Here is a 22,616-nt window from a genome sequence, read left to right as displayed (position 1 = left end):
TCAGACCAAGATGCCTTTTTCTAGCCACCACTTCCTTTAATATGTTGTTCTCTTCTATTAGAATATAAGCTCCTTGAGAACAGACTGTCTCTCTTTTGTTTTTGTTTCCCAAGAATCTATGACATAATGGTCATGCTTTTCTGCCCACAGCCCTTTTCCCCCACCAAGTGCTGCTCTGACTGCATCACACTCACACTGAACTCTGGGTTCCCACCACCACCCCCCTCCTTCCACCACCATGATCACCTATAAGCACCTTATCAGCCATGATGACATCTACAAGATTCAAGAGATCACAAAAGGGCTGTGCTAGAGGTAGAGAAGATGGTCAGTAGGACAGAGGTACCATTGATGATTCACTCTTCTGAAGGTCCTGAGGGTAAAGAAACAGATGCCGCTGTAATCACTGGACTTGAAGTAGTAATGAGTCATCATCTGAAATAAACTAGCTTTACAGAAGAATCCTATGAAAAGTATGTCAAAGACTACATGAAATCAACCAAAAGCAGACCTGAAGAACGGAAGACAGTAAAACCTTTTATGATGGGAGCTGCAAAACAAATCAAACATATCCTTGATAATTAAAAGAAAAACAAACTAGCCATTCTTCATAGGTGAAAACATGAATCTAGATGGCATATTGGCTCTCTTGGACTTCCATGAGGACTCCCACTTATGATTTTCTTTAACAATGATTCAGGAATAGAGAAATGTTAACGAATTCAGCTGATTACTTTGGATCACCTGTCATCACAAGTGAGCTGCCACTTTTTGTCATCTACATAACACCTGGACTTGAACAAACCTGGACTGATGTCATCTACAGTTTTATTCATTTATTTTTGACCTGTATTTATTTGGAGTTGAGGTGTTATTTTTAAAAACATGGCATGTAGGTTATCTAAAATAAAACGTATTTAAACCAATTTGAGAGAATTCCTCTTGGTCTAATGTTTTTTAAGCTGAAATTACAGTAACTTGCTACAGTTGTACCTCGAGATCATTGTAGAGATCATTGCCTGGTCTTAGGTTACTGTTCAGCATAAGACTCTTCAGATGGATTTTCCTGCAGTTAACTCCTTGTGAAACTGGAATCTAAATTCTATTTTCTAGCTACATCTGAGTTGAATAAGGGGAGAGATGTCCACAGACATACCAACAACATGAAGTGGACCTTTCTACGTTTTCATTTTGTCTGCAAACTGAAGTAGAGTTAACTTTGGAAAAGATTACATCCAAACTAAATGAACTGAAATCATGTAAAGCTAAAAAAAAAAAGAACATAATGCTCATTCATGCATGCATGCCCAAGTGTATGTTATCCAGTTTTGACACTTTACATTTTATTCTATCATTATTCCTTCTCTGCATTTTCCATTGAGGAGCAGAGGGGCTCCTCAAAAAGTCCACCATATAGTTCAGATTTTCTACTACCTTTTCTACATTTTCAATTTTCACATACATCTTGAAGTCTTCCTTTGCCAAACTTTTTGCCAGTATTATAGATGCCACCTTTTCCCTTGTACCGTTTCCCTTGTATCTCTTATTGGGATTCCAAACTGCTGTGATCTGTCCATTTTTGCTTTCTAGTATTTTGGTTGGTTTTGAGTGTTTTTTTTTTCCTTTGGAGAGTTTGTGCCTTCTTTTATTCTGTATTTTTTTCCCAGTGACCTCAGATCTCTTTTGTTTTCTCACTTCTTCAATCTTTCTATTAGTTTTTCCTCTGATGTTTTTCATGTGAGGAAAGAGCTCTTTCCTTTCCTGTCTTCTTGTTGTTGTGGTTCTTTTTTTTCCTTGGTGTATTTGTCATGGCTTGGAGGTGATGAAGGAGAACTGGGCTGAGTCATAGCCATTCATCTGCCATCTTGGCAGGAGTCAAACGAGCTGAATTTTAAGAAATCAAGTGCAGCAGGTTTTAGATGAGCCTGGTTCTGTTTATTTCTTGGGGTGGGATGAAGAACTTACAAGCACACTGAATGCACTAATATGCTATTTGTTGGCCCATTGGAAGGTCATAGTGTTATAAATTTATATCTGTAAGGGACCTTAGAGGTCAACTAGTCCAGCCCTTTCATTTTACAGATGCATAAACTAAGACAAATCCCTTACGTTTCCAGCCTTAGTGTCTTCATCTGTAAAATGGGGATATAATAGCTTCTTCCTAACAGGGTTGTTATACCAAATGAGATAACATGTAAAGCACTTTGCAATTTTAAGGTACAATATAAATGCTCATTAGGGTTGTTGTTGACTAATGTGCAGAGCCAACGTGCCCTTTGGGGGTTTGGCTACCCTAACATCCTTGATGACCTTTTCATCTGTGAGCCAGGCTGACTGCTAGAGGAAAAGACGTGAGCTGGGAACAACTCCCATGGCTTTGGAGTTGTTTGTGAGACGAGAACCATGCATCTCGACCCAATAAGCACCGTGACATTTTATGCTTTCTCAGAAATTGCTTTTATTTCCCTTACCAGATTTAAAGTAGATTGGAATGGAATGTATCCTAGCAGGGCACTCGGCCTATCGGAGACTCGGTAGCAGAGGGAACCTACAACAATTGCTTCTGTTCTCTGCTCTGAAGCCTTTTATCAGTCAAACACTTCATTTGGTGGCTCAGAAACTGGGGAGGGTTTTTTTTTTCAATTTCAGATCCCATCCTGAAGTTCTGAGAGTTAAGAGACTGGGAGGCCCCATTCCTCATTCTTTACAGAGAAGGCACATGGGGCAGAGGACCCAGAGCTTTGGACACTGAGCTTGTTGACATTTATTAGCTGTGGGCAGGTCACCCCATCAGTCTGAACCACAGCTTCCTCTAGATGATGGAGACAATGCTGCTGAACTAGGATTTGGTTAGATAAGCTGGATTGGACCTGCGATTTCTTTCTTTAAAAATTTATATGTACATATATATATATATATATATATAATACATATGTGTGTATGTATATACATAGAAGCATATGCATATACACATACAATACATATATACATGTACATACATACACATACATACATACATATATAATATATATAGTTTTTACATTAGATCTTTTGTAACAGAGTAAAAAATTTAAGTTAAATGATCTCCTCTGAAAGTGTGCGCAATATCCCACATTTGCAGCCCCCCATCTTTCTATTTTAAAAAGTAAAGAGAAATCTAGTTTTTTCTCCCATCCATTTTCTCCCTTCCTCATTAAGAAATAAGAATAAAAACCAATTCCTTGTAACATGTGCACAGTCAAAACAAATTTCTATAATACATGTATGAAACACGTGTGTATGCACATATTTGTACATGTGTGTGTATATGTATACACACATCTATTTGCAGGTGTCTATACATACACATTCGTATGTGTGTGTATATGTGCATATATATACATGTTTACATATATGTATATAAATATATACACACTGGTCTGCATACGTGTCTGTATACACAAATACATCTTTATATGCGAATGTGTCTCATTTGGCACCTCTCTGTCATAGGCAGCAGGCTTCATCCCGTCTTCCGGAGTCTTGGATAGTCATCGTATTGATCTTAGCTCTTTCTGCTTTTCAAGTTGTTTCTTTTCACGGTATCGTTGTTATTGTGTAGCTCGTTCACCTGGTTCCGCTCATTTCATTCATCAGTTTATAAAAGTCCTCAGAACTGGTTTTTTTTTTAACATATTAATATCATAGTACAGCTAGTTATACCCTTCACATCACAACTTTCCTCAATGTGGTTTTGATATATCGGGGGTTGGCATAAGAAATTAAATGAGAATTTTTTGGGAGTTTTGCGGAAGCCACGTACAACGTGCAAAGGTCAGCAGATGACAAAGAAAAAGTTTAGAAACTCGGAAATGCATAAAATACATGTATCGTATTGTAACAACATCAACATATTTTATCTTTTAATACCATAACAATTCAGACTTCTTCTCTGGTATGAAGAGAGGACCAAAAAACTTTTACATGGATTTTCCACCTTGCGGGGGCACTGTGCTCTTAATGTGAAGGGACGACTGTATATGTTGTTCTCCTGGTTCTGCTCCCTTCACTCTGGATCAGTTCAGATAAATCTTTCCATATTTTTCTGAATCCCTCGTCCCTCATTTCTCACGGCACCATAGTCCTCCATCATGTTCACACACCACAACTTAGCGCAGCCATTCTTCAGTTAATGGCCATGCCCTTAGCTTCCAATTTTCAAGGGTATAGGAGACTCTCAGGTGAGGAAAGTCCCTCTACTAGTGCAGGTCTGCAATACTCTGCACCTCACAGTCATCACGAATTGCCTCCTGCAGTGGTGTCTTGACTTGGAAAGTTGTTGATTAATATTATCCATGTTATATTATATTTTTATTTATTTTATTAAAACTTCCCCAGTTACATCCAGTGCAGGCTGCAGAGAGTTTGACACTTTGAGCCTTGAGAGGCTGCGTGACTTGCTCAGCAGCGCACAGCCAGGATGTGTCCAAGGCAGCACTTGAACCCAGATCTTCCCAACTTAAAGGCCGGCTCTCTGTCGCCTGTGCCAAAGAAGAAGTTGGTGTTCATTTGCGTCTGAGCCTCTGTGACCCCGTCTTGGGTTTTCTTGGCAAAGATACCAGAGTGGTTTGTCATTGCCTTCTCCAGCTCATTTGACAGATGAGGAAACTGAGGCAAATAGAGTTAAGTGACTTGCCCAGGGTCACACAGCTAGGAGGCCCTTTGCTCTGTGCACTATGGTGCCACCTAGCCACCCCAATGAGGGGGGGGTACTTTGTAAATCTGAGTGTGATAGAAATAGGAGTTATTTTTATTCTTCACCAGGTGCCTCTTTTCTTTTTTAAAGCTTTCTCTCTTTCTCTGTATCTATAGGGATGATTTTTTCCAAACCCAAAGTTGGGTATTTGGCCAACTGCCCCCACTTTGCTACCAGAGTGCAGCAGGCTTTTAGAGGAACGCATTTGAGCCTCAGTCCATCTAATTCAACCTCATTTGACAGTTGAGGAAACTGGGCTTGAGAAAGTGACTTACCCAAGGTGACACAGTCCATATACCTCAAAGGTGGGATTTGAACTCGGGTCCTTGACTCCAGGGCCAAGGCACTTTCCTTTGTACCAGTCTTCCTCTTGGTAGAATGCTATTTGCAACTTATAGACGTCTCTCAGTGATCACTGCTGTACTGCCAGTTACCTCCCTACCCACGCTGCCCCTATCACGTATAAGCCGCCATTTTGGAGCACTTTAAGGTTTTCTATACATTATCTCACTTGCATCTCTACTGACATCCCCCTTTCACAAATGAAGAAACTGAAGTTCAAAGATGTGTCAGAGGTAGGAGCCAATGGGCTCCCACTTTCACTTTCACATCACACTTTCGTTTTGACTCCACGTGTGGAACAACAGGAAAATTCCTCCTCACACATGTATTCACACAATGCACATAGTGGAAGATGTGTGGTTTCTATGCGCTGGTTTTCCAGATCAATTGAGAAATTTCTCCATCTTTGGTAGCCTTCTATCCTTTATAATGGATGTTTATTACTTTTATTTCCTGAACGAGAGGAAGAGGTGAGGGATGTTATATTGGGCCTCATTGAGGCAGAGACCCAGGACACAGAATGAGAGCCTGGAACATTAGGGAACCGTATGTACCAAGGCACAGGCCAGACTCAGTCCTTCTCTAGTACTGTGAGTCATGCGGATTGTAAAGGGCTGTTGGGGCCGGAGGTGGTGGTGGTGGAGGGACAGGCCATTCCTGAATTCTTTTACTAGAGGGAAAGCAAGAGTATCCCTAACTGTAGGAACTCATGCTTGTATTTTTGTTGTGTTTTCTATAGTTGATGCCTTGTTAGCATAAGTACTTCCAGGGCAGCTGAACAACTTTTTTTGGGGAAGAGCAAAATGAGTCAGATACTGATGTTTCCAGGTTTTTTTTTTAAGCAAACATAGGAGCTATAGAGATTTTGTACTCAGCTACTACTGTTCACATGCCTTCCCTGGGTGGGGACATAAGCCAGAGAGAATGTATGTCCCTGCATCTTTGTGGGAGTTAGGGGTGGGATGGGGTCCCAAGAGCTAATGTGGCGCGGTGGGAACAGAGGTAAGAGTTGGGTTCAAATCCCTCTCCAGGCCTTCACTAGCTTGTGTGACCATGAGCAGACCATTTACCCTTTGAACCCTTCAGTTTTCTCTTCTGTGAAGTAAGGATAGTAATCCTCGTACCACACACTTCACAGAGATTTACCCAAGATTCAGCAAACCCTGCAATGCTCTTGGACAGACGGTAGGTAGATAAGCTGGCCTCAGAGCCGGGAGTACCGCTGTTCAAATGTTGCTTCTGTTCCACGCTGGCTGTTTGACCCTCAGTAAGTCATTCACCTCCGGTGTTGGAGGCAGCTCTCAGAAGGTGGGAATTTCCTCTTGGTCAAATCACGGCCCAGCCACCGTCTTAAAATGAGCTATCATTATTCTCTATGATCCTTTCTACCGATTGGATTTCCTCAGTGCCTATTTACCCAAATCGGTAAATTCCCAGGACATTTTTGGATGGTCTTGGGGGGGGGGGGACACAAAATCCAGGCTTTTTGAAGTTGGGGCTCTCCTCAGCCACCCAGACGACACCCATCCTTGTAGCTAGATCTGTCCTGCTCTCCTGTTTGTTTCTTTGACTCTGTCGCTCAGATTAGGCCTCAGAAAAGCTGAAAATCTGAACTAATTGAATTCATACAGGAGCATCTGTCATTGTATCAAGTCCAAATTGATCCACGAATTGAGACAGGGTTATGACCTCGGCAGGAGTCCCAGCGAAAATACTCTTAACTAATGGAGTTGAAGAGTGAGCATTTCCTTAATGGTCTCTTCTAATGAGGTGCAGGAGGAAAGGGGAAAATTTAAGAAAAAATGGATCCAACTTCTTAAAGAGCTTCCTGAAGGCCCTCCTCTTCCCCGACCACTGTAGACCTTACCTTTCAACCAAAATGAGTAGTTATGCCTCATCATTCAATTCAATGAACATTTATTAAGTGCTTACTATGTGCCAGGTGGGCAGCTAGGTGGCACCATAGTGCACAGAGCACTGGGCCTGGAGTCAGGAAGATTCATCTTTGTGAGTTCAAATTGGGCCTAAGACACTTACTATCTGTGTGACCCTGGGCAAGTCACTTTACCCTGCTTGCCTCAGTTTCCTCATCTGTAAAATGAGTGGGAGAAGGAATAGCAAACCACTCTAGTGTCTTTGCCAAGAAAACCCCAAATGGGATCACAGAGTTAGACATGACTGAAAATGACTCAACAACAAACTATGCGCCAGGCACTGTGCTAAATCACTGGGGATACAAAAAGAGGCCCCAAATAGTCCCTGCCCTCAAGGAACTTACAATCTAATAAAAAATGGAGAGATCACTGGCTGACTTAGATGGAACGTTCTCATCCCAGCTGTAGCTCAAGATCCCACCCACTCACTCACTTACCCTGTGATGTTGAACAAGTCTTCTCCTCTCTGGGGCCCAATTTCCTCCCCAGCCTCTTCAGAGGAAGCCAGGTGGTGCGGTGGACAGAGCTCTGGACCTGGAATCTGGAAGACCTGAGTTCAAATTTGGCATCAGGTATTTACCAGCTAGGTGACCCTGGGCAAGTCACTTAACCACTGTCTGCCTTAGTTTTCCCATCTGTAAAATGGGGGATCTTAACAGCACTAAGTCCCAAGGTTGTTGTGAGGATTGAATGAGATGATATTTGTAACATAGTGCCCAGCACATAGTAGGCACTTATTAAATTCTTGTTCCCTTCCCCTCCATAAAATGAGGGAATTGGATTTCTTGATCTCTAAGGTCCCTCCCAGCTCTGACAATCATATGCTTGGACAAAATAAAAGTAACATTTGCGTACTACTATTTGTCATCTTTGTTCCTATGCCTGAGATCCTCTTCCTCCTTGGTCTCTATGTGTTGGGGTTTTCTTGGCAGAGATGCTACAGATGAGGAAACTGAGGCAAACAGAGTTAAAGTGACTCGCCTAGGGTCATGCAATAAGTGTGTCTGCAACTGGATTTGAACTCAGGTCCTTTTGACTTTCCAGTCCTGTGCTTTATCCAGTGCACCACCTAGCTGCCCTCTACCTTCTGACTTTCTTCAAATCTTAGCTTCTACAGGAAGCCTCTCCCAGTCCTTAATGATAATGCCTTCCCTCCAGGATTATCTCCCATTTACCGGCCTCTATTTGTTTGTTTGATTGTCTTCCTCTTTGGGTTGTGAGCTCCTTGAGGGCAGGCACTGCCTTCTTTGCCTTTCTTTGTGTCCTCCAGAGCTCAGCACACAGTCAGCACTTAATTAATGCTCATTGACTTGACTTTTTGTTAAGACTCAGCTCTTTTCTCTGTCCTGAGAGTTGGATAGCCAAAGTATAAGCCTGCGAAGGGAAGCTTCCTGCTGAAACAATTCGTGGAAAGCGCTACATGATTTGGGAGCAAGTTATAGTGTTATCCTTCTTAGGTTTACATTTCGGGGGGTGTTGTCCTACCCTGTGTGGTAGGAACAGAAGGATTGGATGAGAAAACTTTTTGATATGGTGTCAAGAGCAAGCCAAATTTAAAGTCAGAAGGTCAATCAATCAACATTAATTAAGCTCCTACTATATACTAGGCACAGTGCTAAGCCCCCAGATTCAAAAGGGAGCTTACAGTCTAATGATGCTAAGGTCTCTTTGAGGTTCAAATGGAGCTACTTGACCACGCCTTAAACCCAAATCACTCTGTCTCTCACTGATTGGCCTATAATAGGTCCCAGCCCAAGTCTCCCTTGGTCTTTGTTTGGATTTTGATAACTCAGAATGAGTGTAAATAGCAATTCTGTTTCTGTTCTGGCCAGAAACCCTGAGGGTCTTCCCCTCCCAGTTTTTTTTCTTTTGAGTAGACAAACTAGGCCATTTTTGGCCTTATTTCTTACCTAGCCATAAATCGTTGAATGGGTGTTGCCTCACACAAACTGAGACCTGGGAAAAACCTTAGCTTAAAAGGCCCAGGTCTCCCACTGCATCTGGGGTCATCTCCAATCATCCTGACCTATGTGTGACTCAGATGACCCTGGAGGAGAGAGTGAGGCTGGTGACTTTGCACAGCCCTGCTCACTTAAATCCAGTTCACTCGCAAATCAAGACATCTCCTTCCTGAGGTCATTGGTCCTCCTTGAGAACAAAGGACAAACAACAATATATTATAACTCTTCTGGATACCATAGTTTCCACTTCAGCACTTTTCTGGCTTACTTTAGTCCCTTTCCACAGCCCCTATTTCCTAACTTTTTTTTTGAGGGGGAGGGGTGTTTAAATATTTTTATCCCTTTACTCCTTTTCTTAATTACCTTGCTCTGCCCTCTGGCTGCCTAGAGTTCCTTCTACCACCCTTGCTGCTCAGCTCTGCTTACTCCCACAGTGCCCTATGCTCCCAAAGCTAGTCTTATTCCTCTGGTACCATGCTTTTAAAGTTCCCATTTCTACCCATGTCACCCCTCCCTCCCAACTCCATAGTTACTCCCAACTCCATCCCTCCCTCCCTCCCTGTTACTTCCAGGATCTGATATAAAATCCTCTCTATGGTTGTATTGCTAGCATTTATTATAAAGCCCTTCTTAACCTGGCTTCTTATCCTCATAACCTTTCCAGTCTTCTGCATTACCCCATGCCCCCCTCTTCCCCCACATCCTCTATGGAGCCATGCTAGCCCTGCTGCTGTCCTCCTGGCTCTCTTTCATACCTGGAAGGCTCTCCCGGTTCATCACAATTTCACAGCTTCCTTGGCTTCCTTCAAGACTCAAATCACATCCCACCTTTGAGAGGAGGATTTTCTTGGTCCTTCTCACTGCTACTGTCTTCCCTCTGAGAATGCCTTACATTTTACCATGTATAGATCTCAAATGCCCAGTTAGTGCCCCTCCTGTATGGTCCCACTTTCCTGCATCTACCACGTTGACTAAACTCATCCCAGCATCCTTGGTACTGGTGAAATACCCATTGGAGTAGGATCTTTCTAGGAGTTAGGATTGGATGCAGCAGGCAATGACTCCAACCAGTGCCTATAACAGTAATGTAAACAGGTGGCACCTTCCTGGAGTCCCACTCAGCAGCTGGTTTGTGCTGTGCCAGCCACCAGGCGGGTCAGAAAGTAGGTTATGTCCTTAGGCTCTTTCACAGTATTTTTGAGCTCAGAGCTACAGGGGCTTTGTCCAACTCCATGAGGTTGAAGCTCCTCACAGGGTTTTCACGAGGTAGGAGAAGCAGTGAGGTATGGTGGTTTGAGCTCTGGACTTGGAGTCAGAAAAACCTAGGTTCAAGTGCCAGCTCCTATTCTTGCTAGCTGCCCCTTGGGTCATCAGTAAGCTCAATAAGCACAGCTTCATCCAAGTCATTGGTAACAATGTTAAACATTGTAAGGCCAAGCATAGATCCCAGAGGCACTCCACTAGAGACTTCTTTGTAAGCTGACATCAGGCCATTAATACCTGATGATTCTTTGCTCCTGGCCGTACAATGAGTTTCTGAAGGCACCAAATTGTAGCCACCACTTTTATTCTGATTTTTGCTTCCATAGAAGATTGTATGAAGGGGTCATCTTCAACCAGCATCTGTGGACGTTTAGTTTACAAAGTCTGTGATCTACTGTGGTCCCTTAGGATTAAGATGTGGTCAGGTGCTTTCCTCTCTCCTTTCCCAAGAGGCGCCATGCTGCCTGTCTCTTGGTCAACATCCTCTCTGTCTTATGTTTCCATGTAAGACCCGATGCTCTTGACCATGCATTAGCTCATTAGTTAACTCTGACATTTAATCATTTCAATTTTACCACTGAGGTAAGATGGACCAGAGATTAGGAATAGTACGTCTTGCATTAGCTTAATGAGCCAGGGCTCTTGGGGGATCAATCCCATTTTCATACCTCCATTTGGTCAGAATGTTTTCCTCCACATGCAAAGCTGCCTGCAGTCACTATCCCTCTGGGACTTGACAGTCATCGATGGTGGCTCTTTCATTTTCTTCCTCACTGGAGATACTGATCTAGTGGTTTTGCCAAATTCCCATAACCTGTACCATGCCAAGGAGAATGCATTGGACACATTGAGAGAACTTTTGCCCCGGGGCCCTACTCTCCTGATTGGTGACGCCCCTTCCCCACCATGGACATTTCAGGAAAGCCGTACTTCCAATATGGATAGGTACAATTGGGTGCAGTTCAGACTTTCAGGAAATCATACTTCCCTTCATCACCACTTGTACCGTAGTCTCCTAGCCAATCACCTTGGTGCATCAGGCAAGCCACTCAATCTCAGTGTCGTCATCTGTAAAATGGGGGATAATTATAGCACTTCCTTTATGGGGTTATTATTAAGCCCAAGTGAGACAACATATATTAAAAATGCCTTACAGCCTTAAAGTGCCATATACTAGTTATTATGGACCATAATCTGTCCAGCCATTCTTTCCCAGCTGTTGGGCAGCCTCTTCATATCTGATCCTTTGCTACTACTAAAAGTGCTGCTATAAATATTTTGGCATACACTTGACATTGATTTCTGTGTCTTTTTGTGAAACGTAAACATAATATCTTACCACAAGGCAAGAGTGACTAATCAACTAAATATCTCATTTTAACCCAAAGTGTCTTTAATTGATCATAGATAATAGACATAGATAATAGATAATAATCAAAATTTAATAGACCATAGAGAATAGAAATATCATTAGCAAATGATTTTTACTGGTAATTGTTCTCTGTTGATCATTTACATTCTCTAATTAATAAGATATGTCTACTATATATACATTCATTATCATCTACTTGGCTGCTGCACCCTAAGGACGGTGGGACTTTTCATCCGACTTGTAGCTGAAACCTTCCCCATGTGGGTTGTATCCCCCAGAGAATATCAGCTCTTGGAGGGCAGGATATCTTTCTTCTCTCTCTGTATGCCCACCACTTAGCATGGTGCTTGGCATTTAGTAAGCGCTTAATCAATCTTTTTTCATTAAGATGGTCATTCATAGGGTTAGAAACACTTTTCTCTAAGCGTTTTCATGACTCTTGCTCTTTCATTGCTAGAAGGTGCTGCGGGGGCATATGGGTATAAGTGTTGTTGCTGAGTCTTTTTTAGTCATGTCTGACTCTCTGTGACCCCATTGGGGGTTTTCTTGGCAAAGAAACTGAAGTGGTTCGTCATTTTCTTCTCCATCTCATTTTACAGGTGAGGAAACTGAGGCAAACAGGGTTAAATGACTTGTCCAAGGTCACACAGCTAGAATATGTATCTGTGCATACGAATATATGTATGTATACATATATGCACAAGGCACATGCACATTAATATATGTACATGTGTGTATATATATGATGCACAATGTACACATGTAATATAATATACACATGTAATATCTATGTAATATACACATATGTACACACCTATGTTATATATACACATACATACACATATAGTTTTGGGGGGGGTCTGGTGGACAAAACTCAGCAAACATTTTTAAAGTACCTACTATGTGTCAGACATTCTGTTAGAGACAAAATGAAAAATAATTCTCGCCCTCAAATAGCTTATAGTCAACTTGCCAAGGTATGGCATTAGAAATCAACATGATATAATTTGAGGAGAAAGGAGGGAGCATGAGATCATAACTAGGGGGGAGGGTCAGAAAAGGATTCCCATAGAGAGAGGAACCTGGACTGAGTGTTCAAAGAAGCTAAGGGCTTCCAAGAGGTAGAGGTGAGGAGGGCATGACAGAACGTTGAGTTTGGGAAGCAGTCAGTAGGCCAACTTGGCTAGAAGGTAGAGGGTCAGAAAGGTAGCAGTAAATGTGGACAGGTAGGCCACAGCCAGGTCTTCAATGGCTTTTAATGCCACATAGAGGAGTTTGTATTTTATACCAGAGAGAGTTACTGAGGCTTTTAAAGAGGGACAGTATTTTAAGAGATACATTCATTCATTCACTCACTCATTCATTCATCTATCTATCTATTCATCCATCCATCCATTCATTTATTTATCCATCCACCCACCCACACACCCATCCACCCATCCACCTACCCATCCATCCATCCAACCATCCATCCATCCATCCACTTGTCCATCCATCCATCCATCCATCCATTTATTTATTTATGTTTTTGGTGGTTGGGTAGAGGCTGAGTCTCAGAGAGGGTAAGTTACTTGCCCGTTCTGTGGATAGTCCTGAAAGTCCAGGACTCAATCCTGCATCTCTAGACTCTGAATCTACTGGGCGTCCTACTCAGGAAAGCTGAAGACTTTCATTTTGATTCAATCCTTATGTTTCATTTAACATCTTGCTGTTGGATATTAATCCGCTGTAAGATGAACCATAAGCAATCTTTGGAGCATATTCAGATAGCTAGAGACTCAGAAAATGAATTTCTGAACATAGTGTGACTTATCAGCGTGGATCGAAAAGCACAAGAGAGAAGAGCATCAGTTTGGACCATAGTCTTTCTCAACAGTAAGGTGCCTTTTAAGGAAGTGAACTTGGTTCCCTTAAGTTTGCTTCTTTTCTTCTTGGCTTATATTATTTCTCATCTGCATGAGTCATTTGCTCCTCCTGCCAGTCATCCAGGGACAACTGAGGCAAAGAGGGTTGATTTCATGATACATGGTTCACATGTGCTGTGGGCATGCTACCTAATGAAAGCCCCAAACTATCGGCTGTTCTTCCAGCTGGGTCCCTTGGGTGTCGCTGATCATTTCCAGTCCTTCCTTAGGACAGCTTCAGTATCACATGGCTTTTGTCCATCCACATTAGTCTTCCTCGACAGCATATACTGAACTCGTAGGTGGCTAGTGCTGCTACCCATCTCTGGCAAGCACTGTCCAGCTTGGCGCTGGTCAAACACAGGTCATTGGATCATTTCCTGCCCGCTGTTGACATTTAGCTTCATCAAGAATCTTTGGACATCTCAGGGACAGTCCGTATCAAAGTCAAAAACATCATTTGTGTATGGGGTGATGAATCTCCCTTGTCTCCTATTAGAGTGTAAGCTCTTTGAGGGCAGGGATAGTTTTATTTTGTCTTTATATCTCCAGTACCTATTGCAGTGCCTTGCGCGTAGTACGTGCTCAACAAATGCTTATTGAATTAAATTGAATTGGTGGACAACGGGAAATTTCCCCAAAGACTTTGGAAACACATAGGGATGTTTCCATCTTCACTCCCCCCCACCCCCCACCATTGCTCATTATAGGAATATAAGAAACCTGGGAGATGGAGGGTAAGAAACGTGGGAGGTGGTTGAGCAGCCACAATCATGAGTCCTTTTTTGTTCTTTCTCTCCCGTGTTTCTCTACATCAGTGATGGCAGACTCAGATAAAAACTGAGTTATACATGAAGATTTCTGCAGGAATATATTGACTTAGAAAACCACATATTAACATTATCTACGTTTTATTGTATCATTATTTATTTTGTTGAATGCTTATCAATTACATTTTAATCTGGTTTAGGCCACATTTGGGAGTTGTGAACCAACTGTGGCCCTTGGGCCATGTGTTTGACACCTCTGCTCGACATCCTTGAAATAATTTTAGGGTGTTCTTGGGATCTGGAAAGCAGACTATATACTCTAAAATAAACATGTGGTGATATTGCAATTTAGCAAATGGACATGGTGCGTAGTCTTGGAGATTGAAAGAAGAAGGCTATAAAATCACCCACTTGGGAATTATGACCAAGGAGGAGTCCGGGGCTCACTGACCGAGCGCAGTTCTCTTTTTCACAGTTTTTCTTTTGTAGTGAGGGGCTGTTGGTATAGGTCGGGCAGAGGAGGAGGAATTTCTCTGTTCTCTCTGCAGTGTCTATAAGGGAAATCTCTGCCATGGCAGGCATGCCCAGGATGTTCCTTTTCGAGTCCGTTATACTATATAGCATGCAGGGCTGGAAGGAACCTTGCCCAGCTCCCTGATTTTACAGAAGAGGAAACTAGCACCAAAAGAAAGGAAGTGATCTGCCTGTGTCACATAATATTAAATAGCAGAGCTAAGATTTGAACTCAAGTCATCTGACTCAATATCCAGGAGTCTTAGCACTATGTGACTGTAACCACTCATTCGAATTCTCAGTGCTTAGAGTGGAAGATCTCCTTAGAGGACAATCTCTTGGTTTTTAAGCAGGTCGACTTCTAATCATGGATAGTTATTTAGTCCTAGTCTTAATGATTTACAGAAAAGAAAGAGAGGAAGAAGGAAAGAAGGAAGGAAGGAAAGAAGGAAGAAAGGAAGGAAGGAAGGAAGGAAGAAAGGAAGGAAAGAAGGAAGGAAGGAAGGAAGGAAGGAAGAAAGGTAGGAAAGAAGGAAGGAAGGAAGGAAGGAAGGAAGAAAGGAAGGAAAGAAGGAAGGAAGGAAGAAAGGAAGGAAGGTAGGGAGGGAGGAAGGACGCAAGAATGGAAGAAGGAAGGAAGGAGGGGAGGGAGGAAGGATAGAAAGGAGGGAGGAAGGGGGAAGGAGGAAGGAAGAAAGCATTTATTACTCCTGCTATGTGCCAGATGATTTACAAATATTACAAATAAGCACTTTACTGATATAATCTCTTTTGAGCCTCACCACTGCCCTGGGAGTTAGGCAGGAGATTTCCCTCTCTCACCCCAATTTGCTCCTCAGTCAAGTGTCTGACAGTTAGAACCTGCAATTTCTTTGGTGTGGGGAACTCCCAGCGAGGTCAGTCCCTCTACCAGGTCAGATTGGCAACAATTATGCGGCTGACCGTGTGAAAGCTGTGCATGGAGCTCCAAGAGTCTGTGTTAATTTCCCAGGGTCACATGGCTGGTAAATATCAGGTATAGAACCTGAACCCAGGCTTTCTGGCCTCTCAAACACAGGATCCACAATGTCAAAATTCCTTCCTTTGGTGTAACCTCAGCACCATTGGCTGCAATTTCACCCATTACATCTTTGATAGAGTTGAAAACCCATCTGCTGAATTGGGCTGGATATTTTTTTATGTTTATTTCACTTTCTCTCAAGTTTGATTCATCCAATTCTGATTATGAAGTTGATTTAATGGTTATACTTATAAATTTGACTTGATTATTCCACATTAGGCCACATCATCTGTCGCTCATTGGCGCATTTGCATAATTCATGCCTCTTGAGTGAGTCCTTGAGCCGAATCTTACCCCCACGGTGGCTGAGCATCCTTATTCATGTGGCAGCTTCCCCACCCCAGGAGTTCTGGGAGGAATATGTCATGCTCCTAGAGAAGCAGAGGGCAGAACTGAAAGATTAAGTGACGTCCCAAGGTCACATGCCCAAGTGGCCAGCTCTAGAGACCTGAGATCTGGGTCTATGCCAGGCCACTAGTTTGTGCTATGTGGTTTTTGACTGATTTGAAATGGATTTGACAGCTGGAACCTAAATAATAGGGAAAACGTTCTTCATATTTTCTTTTCTTTCTTTTAAAAATATTTTATTGGTATTTTTTATTTTACATTTCCTACATTTCCCTTTGTATCCCTCTTCCTGTCTCCTTCCAGAGAACCATCCATTACAACAGAGAATAAAAAATAAAAAGAAAGAAGAAAAAAATCAGCAGAACCAACCAACACATTGAAAAAAAAATCTGTTGTTATGTGTAACATTCCACATTGATGGAACCCTACTTCTGCAAAGAAGCATGGAGAGACATCTTTCCTAGCTCTTCTTTGGGGTCATGCTTGGGCTTTAAAATTTCAAAATCTTCAGTTCAGGTAAGTTTCCAGTTATATTATCATAGCCTTTGTGTAAGGGGTTTTCTAGGCTCTGCTTTGCAACAGTCCATTTGTGTCTCCATACATCTCTGTATCTATCAGAGTCATCATTTCTTTTGGCGTAGCAAGAAACTTAGTGTTTACCACAGTTTGTTTAAAGTAGATGGGCATTTATTTTATTTCTAGTTCTTTGCTATAAAAACAAAGGGCTATTCTAAATATTTTGTCATATATGGTGCCTTTCTTTTTTCAGTGGCCTCCTTGGGTTATATATGGTTTTTCTTCTTTTTTTTCATTCCCATTCCCATTCATTTTCTCCTTTCCTTTGCCTTCCCTTCTCTCCCTTCTTCTTTTCTGTTCTATTTTCTCCTTTTCTTCTTTTTTCTTCCCTTCCTATCTTTGTATAGGAGCCCAATTTGAAGGGACTTTAGGGTTCCCCATACCCCCCTTTAAAAATGACTTTAAAAAACAAGTGAATTAAAACCACAAAGAAAAATTATGGAAAGATGCTGGTTTTTGACTCTAATTTTAAGTGCACACATGAGAGATGACCTTGCATTTACACTCATTGTAGGTTTCAATCTTAAGAACAGAAATGTTTCTTCTTGTTTTTAGAATTATGTTTAGGAGGGCTCCACAGTACACATTCTTGCTCATATCCCATCCTTGCCTTTTCTCATCCCAATTTGGGGGTGTTGGCCAGTGTCCTGGTTTGGTGAGTGAGTGATGCCCTAGAGTACTTACCTTTGTCGCCTCTACCTCCTGTTCCTTGCTGCCACTCCTGGGGGTACCAAGTTAAGCTGCATAGCCTTCCCTTGTGTGAATTACAAAGCATGCAAGCTTATTGCTTTTAGCATTGGGTGATTAATTCTTTGGTGAAGCTAGTTGAAAGTTTCAAAACTATAATGGACTAGACCAAATACCTATGGGAACACACAGTCCTTGAACCTGAAGAGTTAGTTGGGGAGATAAAGCAAGAAGATTCAGAATTTGAATCAGATTGTTAAATGCCTGAGATTTCAAAGTTGGTTGGTGGTTGTATGTAGGTGTGTGTGTGTGTGTGTGTGTGTGTGTGTGTGTGTGTGTGTGTAAATAACCCGGTATGACAAAGATTTCTCAAGAGGATGCTCATCAATTGGGGAATGGCTGAACAAATTGTAGCACATGATTGTGATGGAGTACAATTGTGCTATAAGAAGTGATGAGGGGGTGGTTTAAGAAAAACAAGTCAAGACCTATATGAACTGATGCAAAGTGAGATGAGAAGAACCAGGAGATCATTGTGCACAGTAACAGCAATGGTGATCAACTGTGAAAGACTTAGCTACTCTGATCAATACAGTGATTCAAAACAATTCCAAATGACTCATAATGAAAAAATGCTATCCACCGAGAAGGAAAGAGAGAGAGAGAGAGAGAGAGAGAGAGAGAGAGAAACTGATGAACTCTGAGTGCAAAATGAAGTATGATTTTTCTCATTTTATTTTTCTTGCCTTTTTTTGAAATGTGGCTAATATGGAAATTTGTTTTACGTGCTTTCATATGTATAATTGATATCATATTGCTTTCCTTCTCAGTGGGTGGGGGAAGGGGTGGGAGGGAAAAGAGAAAATTTGGAACTCAAAATTTAAAAAGTAAAGAATGTTGAAAATAAGTAAGTAAATTGGAAAAATAAATAACCTGGTAGTTTGCCGTGTGTAAATGTGGGGCAAAGTCACTGAGAATATAGTCCCCAGAATGTGGGAAACAGAGATCTAAGACTTTTCATTATCATTAAAGGTCTGTGTCTGAAAAGGGCAAGAAACTGAAGACTTTAGGGACCCAGGTGATATTTTTACCTCTTTGCTGATTGAAGGCAGAGAATTATAGGGAAGGGGCAGGCAGATTTGGGAAGTGAATAGCTGATTAAGAGGATGGTACCTGAGAATAATATTTGAATTTCTTGACCATAGCTTAAAATGTAGGAATGATGGAATCACAGACTCACAGGACCAGAGATTTTGAACTGTGGGTTATTTGTCACAAATGGAGTGTACTTGACAAGGCCTAATGAAAACATATATTTCCCTGGTATCCTGCAAATCTAATCAAGGGGCTTTATTTTGAAAATGGAGGAGAGAGTAAACTGTATTTGTACATCAAGTGAGATGCCACAAAGAGTAACAGTTAGAGCATAAGAAGAAAGGTAGCAACAGAAATGCCCAACAATTCACAAAAGACAAGATCCAAGAGAGGAACCAGTAACAAAACCCATGGCCTTAGATATCTATACACAAATGCACGAGATAATAACCTAGGTGAATTTAAAATCATAATGCAAAGGAATAAATTCAATTTCAAGAGCATCACTGAAATGTGATAGGATGGGATATATAACTGGATTATGACCCTCTGGGAGGGTATATCTTATTTTGAAGGAACAGAATAGATTTACTGGGCAGTCATGTAGAACTATTATTAAAGGATATATTTATGTGATGAAATCTAGGAACCTAAGGGAAAGAAGCATTTAGGGCAAGGACCAAATTAAGGAGAAATTGGTACAATATTGACCCAGGAATGTTGAAGAAAAATGTATTAATATTCTACCCTGCGTTTAAGGAATAAGTCTACCTGAAATCATTTTATTAAATTTAATTTTCATGTAGTATCCAAGCACTTTTTTTGTTTAGAGAGAGTTGTCCAAACCAGCATAGTCCACACACCTCCCTTCTTACCCTCAGACATGTCCCTATCCCCAAGGCATTTATAGGGGTTTTGAAGAAGAAAAAAAATCACGATATGTTTAATATAGCATTGGAGGAATATTTCAGAATAATTGCCTAATGAGAGTTCCTGAGAATGGATCAATACTGAAAATCTCATCTTAATAACAATAATATCCCTTTGGATAAAATGGCCCCTTCCCTTGGATGGATCATAGACCAGTCTCTACAAGAGATGAAGAAGGCAAGTAGATCCTTGTTTAAACTTCAGTTTGAATATTAATCCACATTCTCAAGAAAAGACCTGTTATCCTAACCCTGTCATCCACCTTTGTGGGGAGAGTGGGAATGGGGGAAAATATCTGGAAAGGGCTTCCAGATAAGAAAAATTGTATTTTTTAATACTTTCAGCTTTACTTTAAAAAAGGAGGTATTTTATGAGCTTTCATGGCAGTATAGTACAAGCCACCTGCATAGAAAGAGGAAATAGATGAGGAGTTTAGGAAACTGGAATGAATAGTGATAGGGGACTTGAGTTATGTGGACACCTCTCTCTCCCTCAGTCAAAAGCAGGACAGTTAATAATTTATTGACTTAATGATGATTTGTTAAAATAAGAGGAGCTGCAATTTGGTATCTGATTCTAACCAATAAGGAGGAACCTATTATTAAAGAATAAATACTAGGAAGGATGGGAGGAAATAACCATTTAGAATTCATGACTGAGGAGAAGAAAAATGGACAACATCTACCCTAGACTTTAGGGGAATAGATCAAAAAGAATTAAAAAAAAGATAGGCTGGATCCCATGACTTATAATTCATATGGAAAATAAGTCTATAATTATTAGAGTTCTATAATTAGGAGAAATCATTCCAAGAGGGATGAGAAGATATGAAGGCCCTGTTTAAAGAGACTAATGTGGATGAACAAAAAACTCACTGGACTTTTAGATTTTTAAAGGATGGAAGAAAAAATAGATAATGGAGGATGAATATAAAAGAATGACATGGCCCTGTAAGAACAGTGACAGGGGTGCCAAAGGTCAGAATAAACTAAGGCTGGTGATGAATGCGAAAGACAACAACAATATCAAATTTTTACTCAAAGTTACATCGGGGAAAAAGAGGGTGACAAAAGACACTGTTAAGGTTTGATAGGACAGTGATAATGATTTAGAGATAGGAGGTCAAACTTTTATTTTGCTTCTGTTTTCTCTTTTAACTAGATGATCTTCAGTTTAGAAATGATAGGGCAAAAATGGCGGATAGGGTTGGATCTTAATAGAAGTGTGGATATAGTAAGAGAGCACCTCGCTTCCCTCAATGGGTCCAGCTACATCTCATTGTTTTGAAAGAACTTGTGGATGTAATAGGTGAGCCTCAGTCAGGGTTTTTTGAAACAAAAGCTTAAATGGGAGAAATACTATGGAGAAGGCAAATACTGAGCCAATTTTTTAAAAAAAAGAAGAAAGAGACTAGGGCCTTCAAACTATAGGTTGCTGTGTTTGATTTCAATTTCTGGCCAAGATTGTATAGTGTATTATTAGAAGGATGATTTGCGAACATTTAGAAGGGGATAGAGTAATCACTAAGAACCGGCTTGGCTTTATCAAGAGCAGGTCATTCCAAACCTCAATTCTCTGTCTTGGTGTCTCCCCTCTGCCCCCCTTTTTTTGACAGGTTTGGTAGATGGATGCAAAAGGGAAATTCTATAGACACAGTTTATCCAGATTTCAGTGACACATTTCTTTCATCTGTTGCTGGTCAATGATCATACCTAGAGAGTTACTAATGGGTTGATGCCAGTTTGGAGGGAGGTCTGTAGTGGAATATTTCCACGTTTGTACTTTTTCCTGTATTCTTTAACATTTTGGCATGTTGAAGCTGGGAAGGATAGCTAATATGTTGTATGGTAGAGTCAGGATGCAAAAAGGACTTCAACAGGTTGGAATTTTGGGCCACAGCCAAGATGAAATTAAATAGAGATAATTGTAAAGTCTCATACTTGGGTTCAAAAAATCAGCTTCCTAAGCACTAGATGGGGGAGGTATGGTTAGAAAATAGATCATGTACAAAAGATCTTGGAGTATCTGTGTACTTAGTATGTTAGCAGTGTAATGTCACAAGTAGAAACAAAACAAAGGAAAACAAAACTATTCTAATGTAATCTTAGGCTACATTAAGTGATGACTAGTGTCCAGAGCAGAGGCAGCTAGATGGCTTAATGGATAGAGTGCTGGGCCTGGAATCAGAAAGACCTGAGTTTAAATTTGGCTTCAGACACTCACTAGCTGTGTAACCCTGGGCAAGTCACTTAATCTCTGTTGTCCTTAATTCACTGGAGAAAGAAATGGCAAACTACTCCAGTATTTTAGCCAAGGAAACCCCAAATGGGTCAGGAAGAGTTGGACATGACTGAACAACAACAAGTATCCAAGACACAGGTGATAGCTTCATCGCACTGATCAGATGACATCCAGAGTATTGTCTTCAGTTCCATGTACCATGTTTTAGGATGAATAAACTAGAGAGTGGCTGGTGGGGACAGCTAGGATAATAAAGGGCCTTGAGGTTATGCTGCATAAGGCCTGGCTTGAAGGAACTGGGGGTGTCGAGTCGGGGGAAGAAGTGACTTAAGGAAGACATGATAACTTTCTTCAAGTATTTGAAGGATTGTCATGTAGCAAAGGGATTGGACTTGTACTGCCTGGTCCCAGAGGGGTAGAAGCTAAAGGGAGATTTGGGCTTGCTCTGAGGAAAGAGAAAGTCATGGGCAGTTTTCATGCTCCATGGGTATCCATGAAATATGAAGAGAATTCAAGCATCTCGGCACATTGCAAAGGCCCCCTCTGACAAAATTATCAGAGGACTTGGATAAGAATCTCACAGGGTGGGCAAGCACGGATGGTTTGTGACCCGAGTCATTAAAGAGAATACCTACATCAATCTGTTGGTGTACTGGAGCATAAGGAAACAACTTTCTAGCAATTAGGGCTGTGCAAAAGTGCACTAGACTTCCTCGAGATGTGGTAGGGACTCTCACGCTGGAGATCTTCGAACAAAGTTTGGGTGGCCACTTGTCAATGTTATTATAAAAGGAATTCTTGTTTGAGTATGGGTTGAACTAGATGTCTTCTGAGACTTCTTCCAACTCTGGGATTCTATGATTCAGTTATAATTCAATTAAGAAT

At 41.2% G+C, this 22,616-nt stretch overlaps 1 pseudogene; it reads left to right on the top strand.

Moving 5' to 3' along the window:
- Positions 1-238: 238 nt before the first annotated feature.
- On the top strand, positions 239-717 carry LOC118858747 (annotated as a pseudogene).
- Positions 718-22,616: the final 21,899 nt, after the last annotated feature.

Source organism: Trichosurus vulpecula, chromosome 7 (genome assembly GCF_011100635.1).
Source record: "Trichosurus vulpecula isolate mTriVul1 chromosome 7, mTriVul1.pri, whole genome shotgun sequence".
Taxonomy (NCBI): domain Eukaryota; kingdom Metazoa; phylum Chordata; class Mammalia; order Diprotodontia; family Phalangeridae; genus Trichosurus; species Trichosurus vulpecula.
This window is presented reverse-complemented; position numbering and strand designations above follow the sequence as displayed.